This window comes from Pollachius pollachius, assembly GCF_949987615.1.
Source record: "Pollachius pollachius genome assembly, chromosome: 11".
Classification (NCBI taxonomy): domain Eukaryota; kingdom Metazoa; phylum Chordata; class Actinopteri; order Gadiformes; family Gadidae; genus Pollachius; species Pollachius pollachius.
Genome location: NC_136944.1, coordinates 18,816,093 through 18,838,675, shown reverse-complemented (window position 1 = coordinate 18,838,675; position 22,583 = coordinate 18,816,093). Strand labels below are relative to the sequence as shown.

Here is a 22,583-nt window from a genome sequence, read left to right as displayed (position 1 = left end):
CTATACTTAGTTCAATACTGGTTATTTAACGATTAGTTCACCTCGGAAATCGAGATGTCCACATCTAAAATAGAAACATCCACATCTAAACCTCCTTTCAGCGTTCAAACTACAAGTCCCGTGATGCATTGCACCCAGCGCTAGCGGAGGTTGGCGTGTGTGGCTGTGCAGTTCTCTCACTATGGCTCAGTGCAGCTTCGGCTCGTGTGAGGAGCGTACCGTGTGAGACCTCTCGCTGGGACCAGGCTACTACAGTACTCAAGGACTTTCCTTTTCTCTCTATGGATTACGCATGGCACCCATCGCACCAGTTATTGGACTGTATACTCGGACGGATTTTACACATTTGTTGGACTTGTGAACCGGATTGATTGAAAGCGAATATGGAGCCACGTTTGCGCACGTGGGAGAGTTGTTATCATTTGTAAAACTTTAGCCGCCGTCAAAATGACCATGGCTCCGGTTCAGGATTATGCGGTTCTGGATAAGGTGAGACACATGTCATCAACCCAGCGGATGTGATGGATGTCCGAGGTGCTGGCGTGTCGGACTAGAAGAAGTCAGCATCGGACCCAGGGGTCGCTTGGGCGCTCATCAACGCTGGTTCAAGTAGGGCTGACGCTGACCCACCGCAGGAACTATGACGTGATGGTATTCGGGTTGACCTCTCTGGATTTATGATCAACACACGCTGACGGAAAACCATACTGGATTGGCATTCATTTGAACTTGGAATACGTTATCTGTGGAAGGCGTTACTTTACATTAGTGACCCTCTGATGATTCGGATTATCCATGCGCGCATCTCATCGTTCAACCACAGGTAAATACAAAAACAATGTCACTTTTACATCTTCTTGAATCCCCCAACTTTGGTCACGTTTTGACTCTGCCACAAATTAAGCTCGCTGTGATTGCCTCCAGACCGCGGCTGGATGGCGTGGTTCACACAGTCATTCACCTGCTCCCAGCCCTGGGAACAGTGGTCCGTTATTCACTGGGATCACGGCAGGTTCATACCTCTCCGAGGATGTTATTGTCATGCTGCACACCCACACACACTCTCATACATTCCGTTGATTTAAAGTGATTTAATCCCCATTGTTTTTTTATACGAATGATTCTAATCGGCATGATAAACTATTGCAATGGAAAAAGAGTGGGACGGCTTTATAGTGTCCACCTGACACTGTGCGACTGGTTTCCCAGGTGTGATGACTCTAGTGTAGAACATGGGATACTGTTGCTGCCCCGACCTGCTGTCAGAGCTCTCGCTGAGTGATCCAGCACAGACACGAAGAAACTGTGTTGGCTGTGGTGTCTATAGATAGTGAGCGCTCATTGTGAACTAGTGAGGTCTGCAACCGTCCTACCGGGACACTATGCAGACCTGACCCATCTGGGATTGCATGTACGCGCTGATATTGAGAGCTGACTTCTATCTGACATACGAATTAAATGGTTATAAAGCCCTTGTCATTGTGTGTGTTCGGGCTTAATGCTATTATGACTAGGCAAATAGCATCCACATCTCAACTGTGAGCCTCAATGCAATTGTTCAGGTTAAAAGTTAACGTCCCATTCAAACGTCTCATTGACACACCCATCCGACCCAAGGATGGCATAATCGCGTCACGAGTGGGGAGGTAGTTCTGTGTTCATGAACAGGTTTTTTTCGGATCAGTGTTTTATAATGGATCCACTCTTTCTCCCTCCACCTCCTCCTCCTCATAACAATTAGGCCTGATCTCTCGGCAATAAGATCATTCCATCTTCTTCTCTGGTGGGTAGAGTTTTTTTTTGGGGGGGGGGGGGGGCACGGACAGAGCCTCTACTATATGTGTCTGTAAAAGCAAAGGGTGGCTGAGGAACGGACCCCCCCCACCCTCCCCTCGCCGCCCTCCTCTCCATTAAAAAAAAATCTTCTCCAAACAAGACCCCCTTTTAGCTCGGCTGAAGAGGGGACCCTCTGTCTCCCCATTCCAAGTGACTCTCATGGCGGCCGCGGACGCAGGGACGACCGCGGCACAAAAGGGAGCTGAAGTGTCAAATAAACTCGGTCAGAGCACCCCCCCCTACCCACCCACCCACCCGACCCTGCAACACACAAGAATTCTTTTATGTGGCGCCCCCCCACCCACCCACCCACCCACAGCCCACCACCCCTCACACCCCCCACCCCATGGGAGACAAAGACGGACTTTGTGGCAGTGAGCAAGTCCGTGGCTAAACAGTAGCTCTTGTTTCTCCTTCTCCTTGTTCTTTACTCCTTCTTCCTCCTTTTGTCTCGCTGGCCGGCCGTTTGAATGAGCGCCGGCGATAAAGCAGGGCACGTCTGTCTCGCTGACCGGCGTCGTAGCATAGCATCCTCTCTACCCTGGCGCCCCGCTGCTGCTAGCGCAGCATCATCCTCTACCCAGGCGCGCTGCTGCTTCCCTTACGCACCGGAAGGTGCTTCATGCTAAATGGGTTCACAACAGAGACCCAGCCCTGGACATTAATACAGATCTCCCCCCCCCCCCCCCCCCTTCTTAGCGGGGGAGTTCTTTACCTTGTGTTCCTCTGAGGTCGTGTCAGGGAGGGGAGGGAGGGCTATAGCGTTGGTATTTGTGGGGGCTAGCCGGCTGCGCTTGTCAAATGATACACTTGTGGTGAACCACAAGCCCAGTTATATACACGCCATGGCAAGAGTCACTTACCAACCCCTGCACTTTACACACACACACACACACACACACACACACACACACACACACACACACACACACACACACACACACACACACACACACACACACTCTCTCTAGTGATGGATGTGCATCTGAATTTAGCCTCACCCGCTTGCATCGTTATCACTGTTCACTAAGAAATATTTCAAAAGTCACACTCACGCTGCAGAGGAAACCCTGCGCCTGAGAGAGCAGCTCTCTCTCTCTCTCTCTCTCTCTCTCTCTCTCTCTCTCTCTCTCTCTCTCTCTCTCTCTCTCTCTCTCTCTCTCTCTCTCTCTCTCTCTCTCTCTCCTTCCCCCCCCCCAGAGAAAGGTAAACAGATCGGGTGGCTTTGGCCTGAGCGTGTTAATGGTGTGTTTATGAGCTTAGGCTGAGTGGTGCTTTATCAAGTCCAAACCCGGGGCTCGCGTCGGGCTCCCAGTGCCCCGGCCCCTGGGAGAGAGGTTTGACAACACACCGCCCGGGGTCGACATGACCCCCTGGTGAACTCGGGCTCGGAGTCACCGTGACACTTCTCGAAGTGGCTCGCTGCAGAGCGGAGAGGTGATGGATGGCTGCATTAAAGTCTTTATTAATCATAGTCCGCCCACAGCACGGGTCATTTCCCCGGGACCCCACGGAGTTTCCAGAAACGCGCGCTGTCCAGAAATATTACACCACGTTGTGTAAGGTTAAACAGCTTTTCATCGCTCACACAAGCACGCCGCAAGGATACATTGAATCTCTACCTGGGTTCACGAGTTAAACACTCAATGCACTTGATTCTGTGTGTGTGTGTGTGTCTGTGAGTGTGAGTGTGTGTTTGCGCACACACGTGCAAGTGCGAGCGTGAAGAATAAGCTCTAAAGTTGTCCGAACAGAAGAAACTGTCATTTATTAGTGGTGCAGGAACAATGAAGAGCTTGTCTCCAGGGTGGTGGGGGCCAGGAGGGGGGGGGGGGGGGGGGGGGGGGGCAGGGGCCTGACTGAGCCAGGGGAGGGTGGCCTGAGATTGGGCCGCAGCCTTTGACCAAGAACAAGCCCCTGTCTGATGGAGGGAACTACTGACCCTTCCTGAGCAAAATGGTACCTTTGTTCCGAGGTGTATGTGTTTGTGCCTCTGTGTGTGTGTGTGTGTGTGTGTGTGTGTGTGTGTGTGTGTGTGTGTGTGTGGTTCTCTGCAATGTTCTCACTGGCCTGAGGTCCACCCCCTCCCTTGGGTCTTAATTTAGCAGCAGGAAATACAGCCGGTTCCAAGTTTATTTTCTTATTAGGGCTGTATCGCAATAACTAGGATATTTCTGTTGTGAAAGGTAATCCATAAAAGACGATGCATACATTTTTACATTATCTGGCCCGGTCCATAGGCCCTGGGGGAGGAATACCACGGGCACAAGAAGAATCAGGTTCCAGACATACGTTTGTGCAAAAACATTCCCAATCCAACTCTCTTATTCAACTGTGCTTGTTGCACTCTGTGAACCCAGATCGCTGCTTCAAACAGCAAACAAGATCATTTATCCTGGCCCATCTCCAACGTCTGAAGCGGGACGTCCTCCTAGCTGCCATTGTTCTATTCATTTGTACTATTGATCAAGAGGGAAGGATGTGCTGTTTGTTTTGAAGAGGTAAAGATCATGCAGGTAAAAGGTGGTTTGGCGGTTTAATGGCAGGAGATTGCTTATTTCCTCTCGGGGAAACCACAGCTTAGGGGCTGGTAGGTGGCAAAGTCAATGGCTAGTTGGAGCGGACAGGAGGTGGGTAAGTGAGAAAGGGAAAGCTGGTTTTGTAGGAGCAAGGCCAGGTAATCAGGGAGGATGTGGTGAGGGTTGGACAAAATATCTGCACTGTGATGTTTCCTTTTTTTTTGGGGGGGGGGGGATGTTTTGGCATACATTTTTCAAAAAAAAAATAAAATTTGCTGCAGCTGTATCCAGATATGGGCCCGTCTTCTGTCCTGTTCTCGGATGTGTGTTTTCTCCTGTTCTCTGTAACCTTTATCCTCACCAAAGAAGATGAACACAGATGTACAAAGCAAAGTATGAAATGTGAGTCAACTATTCAGTTCTGCCTCAAAACATTCCCTCTTCTTTTCTTTTACCGCAAACGTATTCGCAGTGGAAACGCGTGGTGCCGCCCTAGTAGCACTTCTGTGTAGAAGCAGCAGACCTGGTACTGTGTAGGAAAGCACAGGGGCATCTCTGTGGGACGCTAGACACAGGCAGACAGCTCTCCATTCAGACTCCCCCATAGAAGACCTCACGCTAAACACATGAACTAAAAGGACTCCATAGATCTTTAGGAGAAGACTGACAGGGAGGCGGAACAACCTGGGATTCTGAGATGGACACACACACTGTGTGTGTGTGTGTCCGTGTGCGTGTGCGTGTGTGTATGTGTGTGTGCGTGCGTGGGTGCAGGTGTGAACAGTAGAATGTTTGACTGGGGCAGAGCACAGAAAGTGAATCGGATCCATTGTCTTTCCATCGGTCAACCGCAGTCGTGTTCGTCTGTCAGTCAGTGTGTGTGTGTGTGGTTTTATTTTTAAGGATGGGTTTTGCATAAACCCCAGGATTGTGGAGACAGTACTGTACAGACCTCTGTACGGCACATAGTAAAAATAGTTGTGTGTGTGTGGTGTGTGGGATTGCAGACGTGCCATAGTGGCGTAGTGTTTGAGGGCCCCACAGGGGTCCTTCCTGAAACAAGACCTTAAAGACGGCTTACCCGTGGGGTTATGATACCCCTAATAGCAGGCATTCCTCCGACGTCTCTTTTTATTTTTTTATTTCCACTCCGTTCAGATGACCTCACTTGTTCCGTTATGCCCTCATTTTGAAGGAAAAATTCCTTCCTTTTGTGGCCCACACTCCCACAAGTGTCACATTCCAGGGAACCTGCAACCGTGTTCGACCATACTTTGCCTTTTTTCTTTTTTTTCCCCCGGGTTTGGGTCACCATGGCGATGTTGCCATCGACACACACACACACACACACACACACACACACACACACACACACACACACACACACACGCGCACACGCACACACTGAAGCCAGTTACCACGTTTGGTCGGTTTGGCGTCTTATTTTTTTCCCTCCACCCTGACGTCTCTCCACTCATTCACTCCTTCTCTCCTCCTTTCTTTGCCTTGCACTGGGAGGATAAAGGGGACATTTTTAGTGTGAAGAGGAGCGTGTAATTCCCTGTGTGACCTCCCTGGGACAGGGCGGTCCACCAGGGTCCAAAGCTGTGTGTGTGTGTGTGTGTGTTTGTGTGTGTGTTGATTCTCTCTGCATGTCTGTTTGTATTTGCAGTGTTAAGCAGATTAATTACGGCTCTGTTAAACTGTTTGACTGTTTTTTTATGTGTGTGAAGGAATCTTAAGGTATTTCAATGCTCATGAAGTGTGTCGCCTAAAATATGTTCTAATACAACAGTGATCCCTATGGTTCAGCAAAATAGAAGTCAAAGAACGTCTAAAACAACTTCACAATCGATAAAAAAAGTATTGATCAGCTTGTGGTATAATATCCGTTTCATATGGTTGTTAAGGTGGGATAGGCAAAACAATTCGGTCCGAGCCCGAGTTTTGACTATAGTCAAATATAAAGGCTGCATAGCTCTTTAACTTTATGTTATTGAACAATGGAACAAAACGATATGAGTGGGCTAAAGTGTTGCGTTCAGTAATGTTCGTCCTTGTATGAGAGTCTGTGGCTTTTATGGAAATATAAGACTATACCTCCCCCTTATGGCTAGTACGGAGAACGGCACTCTATAGGTTTGCTAGGCTGAATTGCCTCTTCCTGGCCACTAGAGTACATGATCACATGGAGCGTGTATGTGCATGGAGTTTTGGGCAATATTAGTGTTAAAATGGTGAAATTTCTTTTGGAAATCCATATTTGGATATTTTGGTAATGCAGTCCCAATCAAATTACTTTGATGATTAATATGCACGTTTTAATGATGTCTAATTCAATCAGGAAATGCTTCCCGATGACACTATCAGTGGCATAGTATTTCCCAATCTAAAGTAAATCCTTTTGTGGTTTAGTCTTTTAGAAAAGCATCTTAATCCTGCAGTTGGATTATGTCTCTGTGCTTTCAGGATATGAACATTTTGACTGCAGATCCATAGTTAAAACTGTATGATTGACAGTAATTTTAGACATACAAAATGATTTGTAGTATCCCTTAATATAAAGAATAATAAACAGAATAGCTGAGTTTTGTATAACTCCAGCCAATGTTTTTATCCATGTTTTTGCATTTAATTTCCATCGCAATGTATTATTGTTACCATAAAAATATGGTATTTTAGGTACTTTGAGACTGTAACTGATTCAGTGCTGTAAAAATATTATATAATTTCATTGAAATTGTTACATTTTACGATTTAAAATTCCGTGGAACAATGTCTCCCCCAGGTGGTGAACTTAGCTCATCACACTGACCGAGTGAGCAAGTTAACCTGTCTTTGACCTTTGCATCTGCTATCACTTACTCTGGACAGTGCATGGCATCATCAAACTTAATACAATTGTGTGGCTTCATGCAGTGGTACCTGGTGCCCAAGACAAATTTACTATTTATATCCTGGTAACCAGTACTTAAGGGCTGTCATGCATTCGCTGACTATTAGGCTATGCCATTGCCTGTCACGTGTATTAATGCTTACATTATCGGAAATAAAATCAGCCACATTTGCCCTAATTAATGGTTAATCACTCATGGCAATCATTAACGTATACAAGTGAGATCCATTTAATGCAATAAAAGTTGCAGCTTGATTATGCAATATCTTTTGGGGGGAGGTTGACAGGGCAGAGTGTCATGGTGAGTAGGTCTTTCCAAGCTGTATACTGTTAAATCCCACTGTAAGAAACAAGCTATCATTCATAAATCATACATTTTCTTATTATTTTAATAGTGAAATTCTGCTGACTATCTTAGGTTTTAGTTGTGTAATTGTATGAATGCTAATATTCCTCTGGATAGTCGGTGGCTTGTATTGTACTGGTGTGATCCCAGTGCTGTGTCTGGTAAGTCGGCTCATAGCTGTGGGAGAGGAATCTCTTCTGCGCAACCACTCGTCAAGATTACAAAACAAAGAGCGACAAACCTAATGAGGGAAGCTTGTCTATGGCTGGGGGTCTTGAGAGCTGAGGGTCAATGGAGGCCCACGGAGACCTGGAGATAAAGCCCACCGTTGGTTTTCTGGCCTCAGGTAATTTATGTTTTGAGTTGTCATGGTTTCTACCGGTATGACGTTTTTTTTATTATTGTTTTATTATTATTTTATCTATCTATCTATCTATCTATCTATCTATCTATCTATCTATCTATCTATCTATCTATCTATCTATCTATCTATCTATCTCTATATCGATATATATATATATATATAAATGCATACATACAAATTATCTGCCTGATGCGTTTTGCAAGATTGGCCTTTTGTGTACCTATATTCTCACTTTGTTTAATTGTGAACTATTCAAATGTTTGTGTTCCCATGGCCACAAGGGGGCTCTGTTTTGTCTTTATAGACAATATAGAAGTATACGGCTGTTGTGTGCAGACGCAACAGCCGTATTCTTGCATATATATTTACAATTTGGGCATTTAACAGACCCCTTTATCCAATGCGACGGACTAACAACGGTTCATACACAGGGACTTACAGCGCTCAGGAACACCTCGACACTCTGCTAGGAGGAGCTGGGTATCAAACTAGGAACCTTCCGCTTATAGTTGACCACACGGGTCTACCTCCTGATCAGGTCGACCAAAATTAGTAAATTATTTAAGGAATTGTTTTGAATTCAACAATATCCCTATACGTTGCCTGTCTGATATGTGAGACAAGACTATTATAGTCTAGTTTCACTTTAATAGACTAGACAGTAGTCTAGTCTAAAACTTTATTTTGCCATGTTTCGCATGATAAACGCTGTGGCATTTTCAAGCACAACAATGTCTCCCAATAATGGCAACTAATTAAATGATTAATTGCTAAACAATGACCAAAAAAAACATCACCTGCAATAACATTCCCATGTTCCTATCATTACATTTGCAATGTATTAAATGTTCATAGATATACAAAGAGTTCTTTAAATAGGAGTAGATGGCGTATTTTACAGTAGCCACCAGGTGGCACTGTGGCGCTGTGAAACAAGTCCACTTCAGAGGGACAAGGGCCCGGTCTTCTTCAAAAGTTACCCTGTGATCTATGTAGTAATGGATTATGATTGCCACCATTATCTCCTTATTGCTCCCATTGCTAGCTCATCTTTCTTTGGAAGGATCAAAGGCACCCCGTGCCTCTGTGTTTACCGACACTGATAAACCCATGTGAACCTCAATAAACCTCAACTGTTAAGACCGGCGTCCCAAAAACATATCAAAGCATGACACTAAACCGACAGACTTTCTACGCGCAACAAACTCTCGTAGCTAGCATAGAGTATAGTTTGGTCTCAAGAAAAACAGAGAAAGTCCAACAGCAAGTGAGAGGGTGAGGTCACCGTGGCACTAAACCAGTTTGGTTGCCTTAGTCGGAATTTAGAACTTAGTTTTGTACCCAGCAACACACGGAAACTTGGCAAGGCCCGCAGCTCTCTGTTGGCTCCCGTCCAGTTCTCTGAACTTTAGACATCATGGAATATGGAGAATTGCCTTGAATGAAAGAGAGAGAGAGAGAGAGAGAGAGAGAGAGAGAGAGAGAGAGAGAGAGAGAGAGAGAGAGAGAGAGAGAGAGAGAGAGAGAGAGAGAGAGAGAGAGAGAGAGAGAGAGAGAGAGAGAGACGCAGGTGACATGATCGCACAGCAGGTGGGGAGGCTTATGATTGGGTGACAGTAGTTGCGTTCATTATATGCTTCTCATAATTCAGTTCCCACAGATCTACTCTATGGGTGTGTGTGTTTGCAGTGTAGATGCATGTGTTGATCAGATTCTGTGCTTCTTGTTTTCTACCTGTGTGCATGCAGGGGCTTCCTACACCAGCCCAGGCTTGCACTACGGCCCTGTCGGTAATATTTCAAGTTTTCAAAACTTTTCCTTGCGATGATTGCAGTCCTTGGCCCCAGAAAACCACCAACTATTGGTACTGGTATAGGTACGCTTTTGCTCTTTTAACCAATAAACCTTCTTTTGTTGTTGAGTACCAGTTTTTTTCTACATTACTGCATGTAGATACTACACAGCATTTAACAACAGTTAAATGCTTGGCTACGAATAGAAAGGTAATGTTTGTGTTGCTAATGACAATATAGAAATAAGCTAAATTGTCCAATACACAAAAACCTCTGTTTTCAAATATATATCATTCTAACTGAGCCCTATTACCCATGCTTTGTAGACATAAGTGTGGTAGATCCATCTAGAGGGTTGTGATGCTGAGAGTTTGTTGAAGATAAATTTAAATAGATAAAATGTAGGAAAACCACTCATTCATGTGACCTGGAGTTCCAGGAAGCGCATTCCAGGCCACCATCTTGGTGATTCTTGACCAACAATTCTCGGATAACCACACAAGCAGTTGTAACTCTCAGTTCTCAGCTCATTGTAACTGTGATAAAGCACCAATATGGCGCCGTGGAATGTGTGCAACATCATGTGAAACCCTACCAGTAGGTTTCGTAATACAATTTTCAGGTTCAAGTGTGTTAACTTAAACGTACTTTCCACGTGGCTATTACAGTAATCTAATACTGTTTGAGTAATACACTGGCATTCCTGGGAGGATTGCATTTGTTATTGTATGTTGCTGCTTTCTTGCTTTGTGTTGCAGTTCATTTCAAACTCGCAATGTCCTTATTTGACAGCCGAGCAGATCTTCTGTGAAGAGCGCCTGGTCTTAATATCACATATGTAGAACATTTTGTATTGATTATCCATCTATCTTAATGTGTGTGTGTGTGTGTGTGTGTGTGTGTGTGTGTGTGCCTTGCTTACTGTAACACGTACACCCACCCAGATATTGCTTCTATTATGTACGACCTCAGTCTATTTACTTTATTGCACACAGTGTCAAGTTCGTTATCGGCAGCCAATCCAGATTCTAGATTTGGTGTTTCATTTAAAATACTTGAGCCACTGACATACAGGTGCATAGTCACCCACCCCCCCTCTCCCCCAACCACACACACACACGCACACAAACACGCAAACACAACCTTTGTGATATTGCTAGAAGCCATAACTTCGTTGTCGCTCATTGATGACTATCTTATCTGGCCATTGCTTTTTTTTTTGCACAACTGCAATCAAATTCCAAAGTGGACATTTTATTTTCCTCCCGCTTCTCCCCATCAGTGGTGATTCTCACCACTGATACTGTGTTGGCCTTTCACGTATTTTGTAAGGGGTGTGTGTTGACACTAGAATTTGTGTCAAAAAGCCTGGGAATAGTGAGGCCGAAACAAACCCTTTTCTTTAGGAAATCAGCAGCAAGGAAAAAGTAAATGTTGGCAACGGTTTGTCTTCCTCATCTCCTGATCCTAAAGAGAATTACTCCTCCTTCAAAACCATCGATTATCATCGCCAATCCTCCAACCCTCCAGTACTGCTTCTGCCGGCTAGTTTTACCCTGGCCAGACCCAGACTTACAGACTCAGACAGAAAACAGACAGACAGGTGGACATGGCTTAGCCCACATATGGGCTGATATCCACATTTAGTTTTCCAAACGTCTAGCATTGAATGCCTCTGTTTCCTATGTGTTGAGAGATGGCGGAGAGGGAGCGAAACGTGGGCAAGTTGAGGTGGGCTGGGGGAAATATGGTCCAATTCAGACTGCAATTCACCATATGTGGAAACGGCCCCAATTAATGGGCCCTTTAACTCCTCCACAGTATCGCTCTGTGGTGCTGAGCCTGCATGCTCCCTGTGTGCCCCTATCTTTCTGGTATTAACCCAGCCCTGGTAGCTGTGGCCATTCTTTTATTAAAAGGCCTTGTTAGAGGACTACGCACACACACACATATGCAAGTGCACACACACACACACACACACACACACACACACACACACACACACACACACACACACACACACACACACACACACACACACACACACACACACACACACACGGCAATGTGGGTGCGCCTCACCATTAATCTAATGGGGGTTACAATGGCGATGCCGACCGAGTTGGAACCCCGAAAGCGCATAGAAAATTAGGCACCACTTCTCCTGGACACGAACCCCCCCCACACCCTCCCTCCTCCTGGAGATCAGCAGCACCCAAATGGAGTGCACATGGGCCGGAGCGCGGACAGCTGGGATGGGGAGACTTGTGGACGTCCACTGGTAGCGGGCTTTGTATAAACACACGCACAAACGCACACGTTTACACACACACACACACACACGTTTGCAGACAAGCACGCACACACATATGCACGCACTCACACACCACTTATGCAGGCACACAATCGTACACGCACACACTTATTCATGCCCGCACACACAATCACGCACACTTAAACGCAATCATTTGCACATGCGGAGGACATTACCAGTGTGGGTCGTGTAAGTTTGGTTTCTGGCGTGGCGTAACTAGTGGGGGGGGGGGGAGGGGCAGTCTGTGTGAGGTGGGTGCAGATGTTTGTGTGTGTTCCCTCATTGGTTTACGAAAGACTGCGCTGTGGAACTGTAAACTCTGCCAGGCTAGACTATCTCGCACATCTGTCTCTGGGTTACACACGTACGCGCAGACACAAACATATACACAGACTGGGGGCGCACACACGTTTGCACACACACACACACACACACGCAGACATGCACGCACACGCAGACATGCATGTGTTATTCACATATACAGGGACACACACACACAGACATGCACACGCAGACATTATTCATACACACGGACACACACACACACACACACACACACACACACACACACACACACACACACACACACACACACACACACACACACACACACACACACACACACACACACACACACACACACACACACACACAGAGCTCAAATCGTCTTGAACTTACAGACTTCATGTGTACATAAAAATGGGAAAAATTAATTTCCGAGGCCCAACTCAGAGGTGAGCTATATAAACGACAGGTCGTGCCGTAGCACCGGTGCTTTACGGGCTGCGCTTGGCCCGTAAAGGGCAGGGCGCTATGGAAGCACCGACAGGGGTGATATCAGGCTGTAGCGGCTCCAACACGTTTACTGTGCTACAGAGGGCCTCACTCCAGGCCTCTCTGGGCCCCCCTGGCCGGGCCCAGCTCCGCAGGCATGCTCCGACCTTTCCGTTCTTTTAATCGTCGTGGTTCTATCAGACCGGCGGATGAAACTCACAGAGTCGGACAGTTCCATGTTTTCCAAGCCGGGCTGCACAGTGTCAGGCTGGCTGCCCGCCATGTACTACACTATCATGGGTAACAAGGGAGAGGGGGCAGTGGGGGTGTGTGTGTGTGTGTGTGTGTGTGTGTGGGGGGGGGGGGGTTGGGTGAGAGAAAGGGGGAGGCAGGGGGAGAGAGAAAGGGAGAAAAATAAAAAATGTAACATTTCTGGAAAATGTGAGCGCATGCCGTGATTACGGATGGCGGGTGTCCCGGCTGCCAGCCTATCGGGCTTTAATTGTGGGAGTGGCCAATAACCAAGCCCCCACCCCCACCCTCTTTCCCTCCCCATGGTCCCTATGTGCCCCTCACCTGCCAAGGCAGCAGCGGTAGCAGCCATTAAAAAGCCCACATGGTCCTGATTCGAAGCCCTTCCTCTCTCCTGCTTCCTCCTCTGCTCCCCCCTTCTCTCACCAGGCTCTCCTCGCCCCCCATCGCACGTCCCGTCAAAGAACCCACCGCTCGGGTGGGGAACGGGGGGCCGGGCGGGTGCTAGCGTGCCTTGGGGACACCGCTTACCGGACCACCTCCTGCCCGGCTCATGTTCTCCCTCTGTGTCGATTCAGAAGGTTTTAATACCAAACGTTTTGCCCTAAAAAAACGAAAGTGTGGCTCCTTTTTTTATCCCCTCAGCTTCCTACCTTTATAACTCCCTCCACTCTCTCCTCTGAGTTCCCCTGCTCGGTGTTTGCTCCCTGGGCCGGCGTGGAAGACGCTGCAGGGGGAACGTATTTACCGAGTGGTCAGATATAAACAGGCATTAAAAGGCTGCACGCTTTTAATTAGCTGATGCTGTGCATGTGTTCAGCGTGATTGTGCAATGTTTATACCCCTTTGGTGGGTGTATACATACGTGTGTGTGTGCTGTGTGCTTGTCTTGTGCGCCTCCTTAATTATTTTGTGCCTGTGTGTGTGCGTGTTTGTTTGAATGTGTACTGTGTGTGTGTGTATGTTTGAATGTTTATGTGTGTGTGTGTGTGTGTGTGTGTGCATGTTTGTTCAAATGTGTAACTCTGTGTTTGTGTATGTGTGTGCTTGTTTATTTGAGTGTGTGTGTGTGTGTGTGTGTGTGTTTGAATGTTTATGTACGTTTACATCTGTGTGTGTGTGTCGGTGTGTGCGTGCATGTGTGTCGAGTTTAACCGCCCATATGCGGCTGTTTAGCGACGCTGGACTGAGACGGGCACAGAACATTGGTCCTTCAAAACAAAAGCGTGCACAGTTATGAATAATAACTGGCAGACTGTTTTGTAACTGCAGTAGCGGAGCAGTGTTTCCCCAGCACCATACTGTGTGTGTGTGTGTGTGTGTGTGTGTGTGTGTGTGTGTGTGTATTCTGCACCGCCCTGTTAAGTTCTGTTGGTGTTGCGTCAGCCTGATAGAGAGTCAATGGATCCGTTTTGTTTTACTAACTCTCCGTAACAACAAAAGTGAGAGCATATTCAATGTCAAATAGTGTCTCATATGTGGGGCCATTATTGTGGTGGTTTGATGAATGTTAAGAGAAAACAGAAAACCCTTGAGCCAATGTACTTTACTCGGGTTACTCAGAGCTGTGTGTGTGTGTGTGTATGTGTCTGTGGGTGTGTGTGTGTGAGACAGAATATCTAAGTGTGCCCTGGGTCTATGGGTCAAGGCGTTCTCGATGGATAATGAAACATGAAAATAAGGTGGCTGTATGTGTGTGTGTGTGTACCTGCTCTTGTGCTGTACAGTAAAGAGCTGACATGCGTCGCCTGCATCAAGGAACTTAAAAATTGAGGTCGTAAAAACACCTTCCAACGTCTGGCTCTCTGCAGCCAGGCTATTAAGCTGTAAAGCGCTGCTGCAATAAAGGCGTAGAAAACGAGAGACCGATTCAACTGATATAGTTTAGGAGAGTGCAGGAGAGCCGACTCTGAGTCAACAGGACTTTGCCTACACATACTTTTATACCTCACAGGTTCCTTGGAACCGATAAATTCCCTGAATTCCCCGGACTTATGCCCTTGTGCTTTTATTTTGTAGCGCAGTAGCCCTAGGAAGCTGGGAATGTTACTGATTTATGTCACTTTCATTCAAGCAACAAAATCGATGTCGATGTCTGCAGGCCTCTTTAAGTCAATTGTTATGCGTGCAATTTGCATGGCTACCTTTGGCACTAAAGGAATATGGAATCTGGACTTTGGCCTCTTTTGGACAATGCCTTTCTTCTGAATACTACAGTATTATTACAGTTACGTTTCATTCCTCACACTTCTTACAGTTTAAAAATAATTTTAATGTCAGTGACCATGACCACGCTACTTTAAAACATGATAAATCTGTGCCTAACCGCTTCATCTCCCAACATATTAGGGCCTGGTGTTGTGCATATATACAGTTTACCTCTGGTGGGAGCTGACATGGTCACACACACACACACACACACACACACACACATGCACGCTCGCACGCGCACACGCATACACACACTCATATTCTTACTCGCGCACACACACAGTCTCATATACATGGTCATGCACGCACGCTCGGTCACACACGGTCACAAGCACTGACTCACAAACACACAAATGGTCTCACACCCATGATCACACGCTGTCACACACACACACACACACACACACACACACACACACACACAAAGTCTCACATGGTCACACGCACTGACTCAAAAACGTACACACACACACACAAATGGTCACACACACACGGTCACACACTGTCACACACACGGTCCCAGCACACACACACACCCTCCGTATACGAGAGTATCGTTGTAGGTGGGCCAGCTGTCTCCACCGAGCCGGAGCGAACGGGCCGACCGCATGGCGTCGGAGGGGACGCATCACACTCGCTCCTCTTTATTCCTGTCCTCGTCCCCTTTTAGTGTTGTGGTCCCGGGAACCAGACGGATTCATAAATAAACGGGGTCTCTCGCTCCCCCTGCCCGGCCCGGGACCTGTTTATGCTGCGGGTCATCGCCGTGGGGGCTGGCTGGGTCGGAGGGGGTGGGGGGGGTTGTATGAGGGTGTGGTGGTGGTGCTGCTCGACTGTTGAAGCCTATCACTGTGTGTCACACGGGCTCAGGTGGAACCAAGATGTGTCGGCAAAACCCATATACTCTCCTGGCAGAGCAAAGCTTAGCCCAGATCGTCCTATCCTAAACAAACCTAGCCAAGCCTAGCTTAGACTAGCCTAGAACAGGATAGGACAATCTATTCTAGACTATGGGGCATCAAACCCATCTTGATTCCTAGTCTAGCCTAGCCTATCCTATCCCGGCTTGTACTATCCTATAGCCCGCCCTATTCTACATTCTGCTAACATGTAGCCTGTCCTAGCGTATTAAATCTTGTCCTAGCCTATAGCCTGTCTCCTCACAACCGGTCAGGTTGTGAGGAGGTTGTTTTGTCCCTCCCCAAAAAACATTTTTGGAAGATCTTGTTAAATCCCCTGCGGTTCTTCAAGGGTTTAGGTTTTGATGAAGTTTTCGAGAGCTGGACTATTGACCATTTCCATCTTCTTCTGCAGATAAACTCTAATGCCTTGACCCTGCATTGTTGCGTATGCGGGCAAGCTAACCATTCACCTTTGGGTTTCATCAGAATTAATTTTTGAGACGGTTGTAGAAGTTAACATCATATTGTTCTTGACCTTCCACGCTATGCTTCTCACAGACTCTGGGGAGGAAAGAAATGCCTTTACAAGAATGAGTGGGCGAGGAGATTTATTTAGTGTTTATGTGGTTTGTTTACATTAACTGGATGTGATCCTCTGGCCTCCACCAGATTGAGTCCAGGAGCCAGGCCATTAACACTAATGAACACTTATTACCGTTGCATCGGATCCCCATGGCTTGTGGCTGTTTGTTTTACTAGTAGCCGGTGACTCAAACACCCCGGAGCAGGGCAACATGTGGCCCGCTCCCTGGACCCTGCTCTTTACTGGCTGTCTTCTCTAAACAGCCCTGATCCACAGTATCTGATTGGACACCGTGGCCACAATCATGCGAGCGAGCACGGGTGGTCTTAGCAGTTTTTGATTTTTGTATTGTTCAAATTTTTTTTGTATTTGTTCGATTTGTTCCCATGATTTTTCTTTGATATGTTGTGTATATATATTTTATATATATAATATGTATATTTATATGTATGCATAATAAAGAGTCAGTACATGAAGGTTGAGTCAGTCGAAATCGGATCTGTTAAATGCTAATCATGTATTGATGCTATCAAGGTAGCGAGGGTTATCTTGTTGACAATAATTCAAACATAGGCTACAAGGGACTATGTGTAGGATTTTACATCCATAAATCGATTTAAATTGGCATTATATGAACAGGTTGTATTTTAAGTTAAATAAGAAACCCCCCTGACTCTCTGATCTCTAATATATTTGAATCGGGGCAGTTAAGTGGTGTCTTGAGAGCGCTCCCAAGTGCCCTGGTATAAAGAAGAGACATCTTTAGCAAGTTTGAAATGCTGTGTGAGGATAGCTGCTGAGAAATGCTCCCCTCAACTAGCAAGCCACCGGCTCCGATACTATCAAGCGGTCCACCCACAAAGAGTGGGTGGTGCCGTTCACGTAGGGCCAACAGGGTCATTCACCAGGAGTTTCTGATTCCTTCCCAGGGTCCCTTCAATGGCCTTTATAGAGAATGCATTATTTATTTGGCACATGTTAATCAAAACATGTGTTCACCAAATGTGGGGTTTCAGAGAGCATCGAGTTTTCTGAGAGCCGGGGATCTAAACAGGGCTTAGTGTTTCCTGACGTTAAACACGGCTGACAATCCTAATAGCATGTTTTTGTTCCTGCTAAATTCGTCTGTGGATGTCAACGCTTTTTTGTGCAAGGGTGTCGAAATTGTATTGTTCCATGTGTCAAATGTGTTCTACATGTATCCCATGAATACACTCGAGCTCTTGAAGCATTTCACCGTTCTTTTTCTTTATACGAAATACTCAATACAGTTAGATCCAATAGAATAAATATTGTTTTATTAGATTAAAACAGAAAACAAAAAGACTATACATGGATTTCGTTTGAACGCATCAAGCATTTGCTTTGAAGTTCTCAGACGTGGGGGACATTTGACCAATAAAGAATTGTGATGCATTCTGAAGAGCGCATATTCATCACAAGTTAGGATCTCGACAAGTCTAGACAATCGCGTACATTGAGCGCAGCCTGCAAAGTACACAAAATCTGTCGGCTACACAGCTAGTGTCCCTTTATGGCCGGGTTTTTATGATGGTCACACCAGGGCCAATATTCCCTCTTCTGATGGCTTTATAATTGTTTGGAGATCGCCAGGTGGCTGTTGAAAGATTACCTCTGCAGCAGCAGGCAGATGTGTACCACAGGTGTCTGTGAAAGTCCATAAAGCGATGTTGGCTTTGAGTGCCTTTCTTCATACATGTTTGATGCGTGTTTGTGTTCTTGTTCATGCTCAGGTCGATGTGTGTGTGTTTGTGTTTGTGTATGTGTGTCTTTGTCAAATGTAGCTGTGATCTGAGTGTGTGGTTTCATACATGCATCATGCATACAGCCGTGTTCGTGTATGCTCTTGTTTGTGGCGAGGTGTGTGTACATGTAAGCACACTTACCAGGTGGGTGTGAGAGGCGGGGTCAGATGTGCAGGTGTGTCCATACATGTTGATGTACCCATATGTCCTTGTGTGGCATATAGGTGTGCCTCATACGTGCATGTTTGTGTATGATCTTGTTTGTTCTTCGGATGGTTAGTGAGTGTGTGTGTGTGTGTGTGTGTGTGTGCGTACTGTTTTCCTGCAGACCATCAGTGGCAGTGGAGAGGGAGTGTGTGAGTGGCACATGAAAGCGTGTGTTTTCACCCACTTTGAGACCTTTTGTGATGCATAACCCCCTCCCCCCCCGTCCCTGAACAGCTCATGCATTGTTAGAGAGAGAGAGAGAGAGAGAGAGAGAGAGAGAGAGAGAGAGAGAGAGAGAGAGAGAGAGAGAGAGAGAGAGAGAGAGAGAGAGAGAGAGAGAGAGAGAGAGAGAGAGAGAGAGAGAGAGAGAGAGAGACGCTTGTGGTTTTGAATATGATACACGTGTACGGAAAAGCATGGTCAAATAAACAGCGTGTCGGGTTTCGCTGTCTGTAGCAATCTGTCAGAAAGCGACGGATCTCTGCTTTCATTACTCCCGTCACCCTCCTCCTCCTCCTCCTCCTCCTCCTCCTCCTCCTCCTCCTCCTCCTCTACCTCCTCCGCCTCCTTTTGACACCCATCGACACCCCACAGCAGTTCCAGGCTGGAATCTCCCCCTTGGAACAGTCGGAGCGGTGCGTTTCACACTCATCTCAACCCAATTAAATACTGTACAGTCAGCGATGCCTCCCGCCGCATGACAGCCCTTTTGTGTCGAGGTGAGGACGAGATGAAGATGTTTGTTTTTTTCATCGGCAGCGCCCAAAAACCAAATTGAGCGAAAGAAAGAATAACAAAAAAAAGTTGGGGGGGGGGGGGGGAACAGAGAATGAAAGAGGGGAGGCGGGTGACGTTGGGGGATAGGATGGGGGGGGGGGGGGGGGGAGCAGAAAAAAAGGTTCTTCCTGTCTGTTTTTCAGGCAGCAACGCAAACAGTGTGCCTGCACCCTGAGGAGGAAGTCCAGCCTCCTGGAACCCTATCCGGTCGAAATTAAAAAGGAAGGGCGTCCCGCGGTGCTGTTGGTCAAAGCCGCGGCTCTCGTTGTGCGGTGCTTGGATTGCGTTTCACCCCGCGTGCTATCGCCGGGGAGGATCTGTAATGAGATATACGGCGCCCTGCACCACACCTATAAATCCAGGACAATCATTACAAGGCCCGCGTTGGCCCGAGATACAAGTCTCTCTTACCTACATCAGCCGCACACAGCTGGCACTGTTTTGCCACACACACACACACACACACACACACACATGAACAAACACACACACACACACACACACACACACACACACACACACACACACACACACACACACACACACACACAGACACAGACACAAGAACACATACACACACACAAAAACACAGACACACACACAGACACACAAAAACACAGACACACACACAGACACACAAGAACACGCACACACAAAAACATACACACACACAAAAACACACACTTTGTGTGCATTGTGTGTACCTCTTCATTAAATTTTGATGGAGGTTGTGTACCCATGTTGAACTGAACACAGCGATTGGACACAGTTGAAGGCGAAGCTTTCACCATTTTCCTTTTACCCAATTGGAACTAAAGAGAGTGTCAGCAAAAAGACGGTCTAAAAGTGATAAGAAGGGAAGGTATGTTTATAACGGGGGCCTCTTATTGCGCCAAAACGGGGCCCCCGACTGCAGCTCCTGGCAGAGACACCAGTGAAAGGCTCTCCGCAGGGTCCTTCCTCCGCTTGGGGACCCAAGGCTGCCCCTGACATTGCCTGATAGCACATGTTATTCTTGGGAGGCCGCACAAAGACTTCCTTCCTTTCCTTTCGTCCCCCCAAACAGGACTTCTAAAGATGTATTTTTATCGCCGGGCAGATGACCGGGCGGTAATCCTTTAGTGTCCCTCCAACACCTCCCGAACCCAGCATTTACTTCCTCTTTTTGTTTTACTTTCCCTCTCTCTCTCTTCTCTCTCTTCTCCTCACCCCCCTCACCCCCTCGCCCCCCTTCACCACCACCCTTATCGTCTAATCCCCCCCGCTTGTGTACCACAGTCAATTAAGAAGCTTAGCGGGGAGAAAACGGGGTCATTTCGGATGCATGGAATGTGTGAAAACGCGGTGAATGGAGGGTTAGTTACTGGCCCTTCAAGGGCAGAACACAGAGAATTGAAGGGGGTCCCTTTTGGTTTGAATTCAATTCCCACAGAAGCACCCGGTCTCATCTCGGAGGGGGTTGTGGACCCAAAAACGCTGAGAAATGGCACTGAGAAGCCTGATTTGTAAAAAGCCGAATGCGGGCTTGTTTTGTTAGACCAGTGGTTTTTGGTCTGGGATTCTGGACGTCATGAGCCGGTGCTTCGGACCTTTGGAGCTTCAGAATTCCTGACCCACTGTGTTGGGTGCTGAATATGCACACACTCATACACACACACACGCACACTTTCTGATCTTCTTACCCCTTAAGATTAGACACAAATGACCTGGCTTATGACGAGGCAAAACTGTGTGATTAACAACATTGAATTATAGCATTAGTGAGTTTCTTTTTTAGACATTAAGACTTCTTATTTCAGAAAAACACATTTCACAAGAGGCTAACACAAGTCGAAGGCATTAGTTTTCCAGCGTTTGAATAACTGGTTCAAAAGAAAACCAAAAAGAGAAAATACATCATTGATATCCATATTCAATCTTGCTCTGATGCTGAAAGGAACGGACCGAGGACTTCTGTAAGTCGTTATTGACTGAACTCGCTAATGGGTGTCCATGCAGCACGGCCCTTTTAATCAACACCACTTTCTTTATGGCAAGCACAAAGGCTGTGTTCGCATCGTAGCAGGATCTGTCGCATCTTTTAGAATTTCTCATGATTTAAAAACGTGTTCTTAATGGGCCTATCCCCGGTTCAAACTCGCTAAAGAAAAGCGAGGCAGCGAGAAAATGTCCTGTTCAGCGTCCTCCTCCCCAAACAACGCACTGAGCGCCTAAAATCGCAACCGGACTTTCTGTGTACACAACAAACACCAAGCCCTGTGGATGTTCTCTGGGACCAGTCTGTGTTACGCGACACAGCAGCAGTGATGGTGGTGGTGGGGTTGATCATGGGGTTAGGGTGGAGTGGGGAATGGAGGGTGGAGTTGGAGGAGGAGGAGGGTGAGGGTGAGGGGGGGGGGTGTAATTGCCACATTAAGGCAAAGGAATTCATAATAAAGTTAATCTCCGAAAGCCCCTCCTCACCCCTTGCAGGCGGTTCCTCGCGGAGCGTGCTCCGTCTTGTTCGGGAGCCGAGGCAGTTGGGTGGGGGGGTATGGGGGAGAGGCGGCTCACTGGATCAGAACCCCAGCGGGGTTTGGAACACACGGGGCCTCCATCCACACAAACACAACGCCATGCTAGACCGCACGGGCCTGAGAATAACGTGTGATGTTATTGTTTAGTGCACTGGCTTAGGTTTTTTTCGTATCTTTTAGCGCTGCAACTAATGATTGTTTTCTTAATCTGAGAGGCAGCGATCACAAACTAAAGCATTCTTTTTATAATGACAGGAGCCAAATGTTAGAATTTCTGAAGCATAAACCAGCAAATTGTAGTCATTGTCCACTGGCCTAACTGAATGCATCTTTGAGCAAGATGGACGAACCCCATACCTGCTTCTTCATGACCTGATGACCACATCTGGGCTCATTATGAGTTACATGAACAAACGTTGTCCCTGCACTTTTAACCCCAGGGCAGGAATCTCCCCCCCCCCTTTGTGTATTCCAGTTGTTCCATCACGGAACATCACTCCCCCTCAAGATGTATCCATTCAACACCT

At 46.9% G+C, this 22,583-nt stretch overlaps 1 long non-coding RNA gene across 1 annotated transcript in view; it reads left to right on the top strand.

Moving 5' to 3' along the window:
• Positions 1–211: 211 nt before the first annotated feature.
• Positions 212–22,583, top strand: part of LOC307082471 — a 59,968-nt gene continuing 37,596 nt past the window's right edge. The window contains exon 1 of the long non-coding RNA XR_013812222.1: positions 212–823. This is a non-coding gene — a long non-coding RNA (uncharacterized lncRNA). The remainder of the gene's footprint in view (positions 824–22,583) is intronic.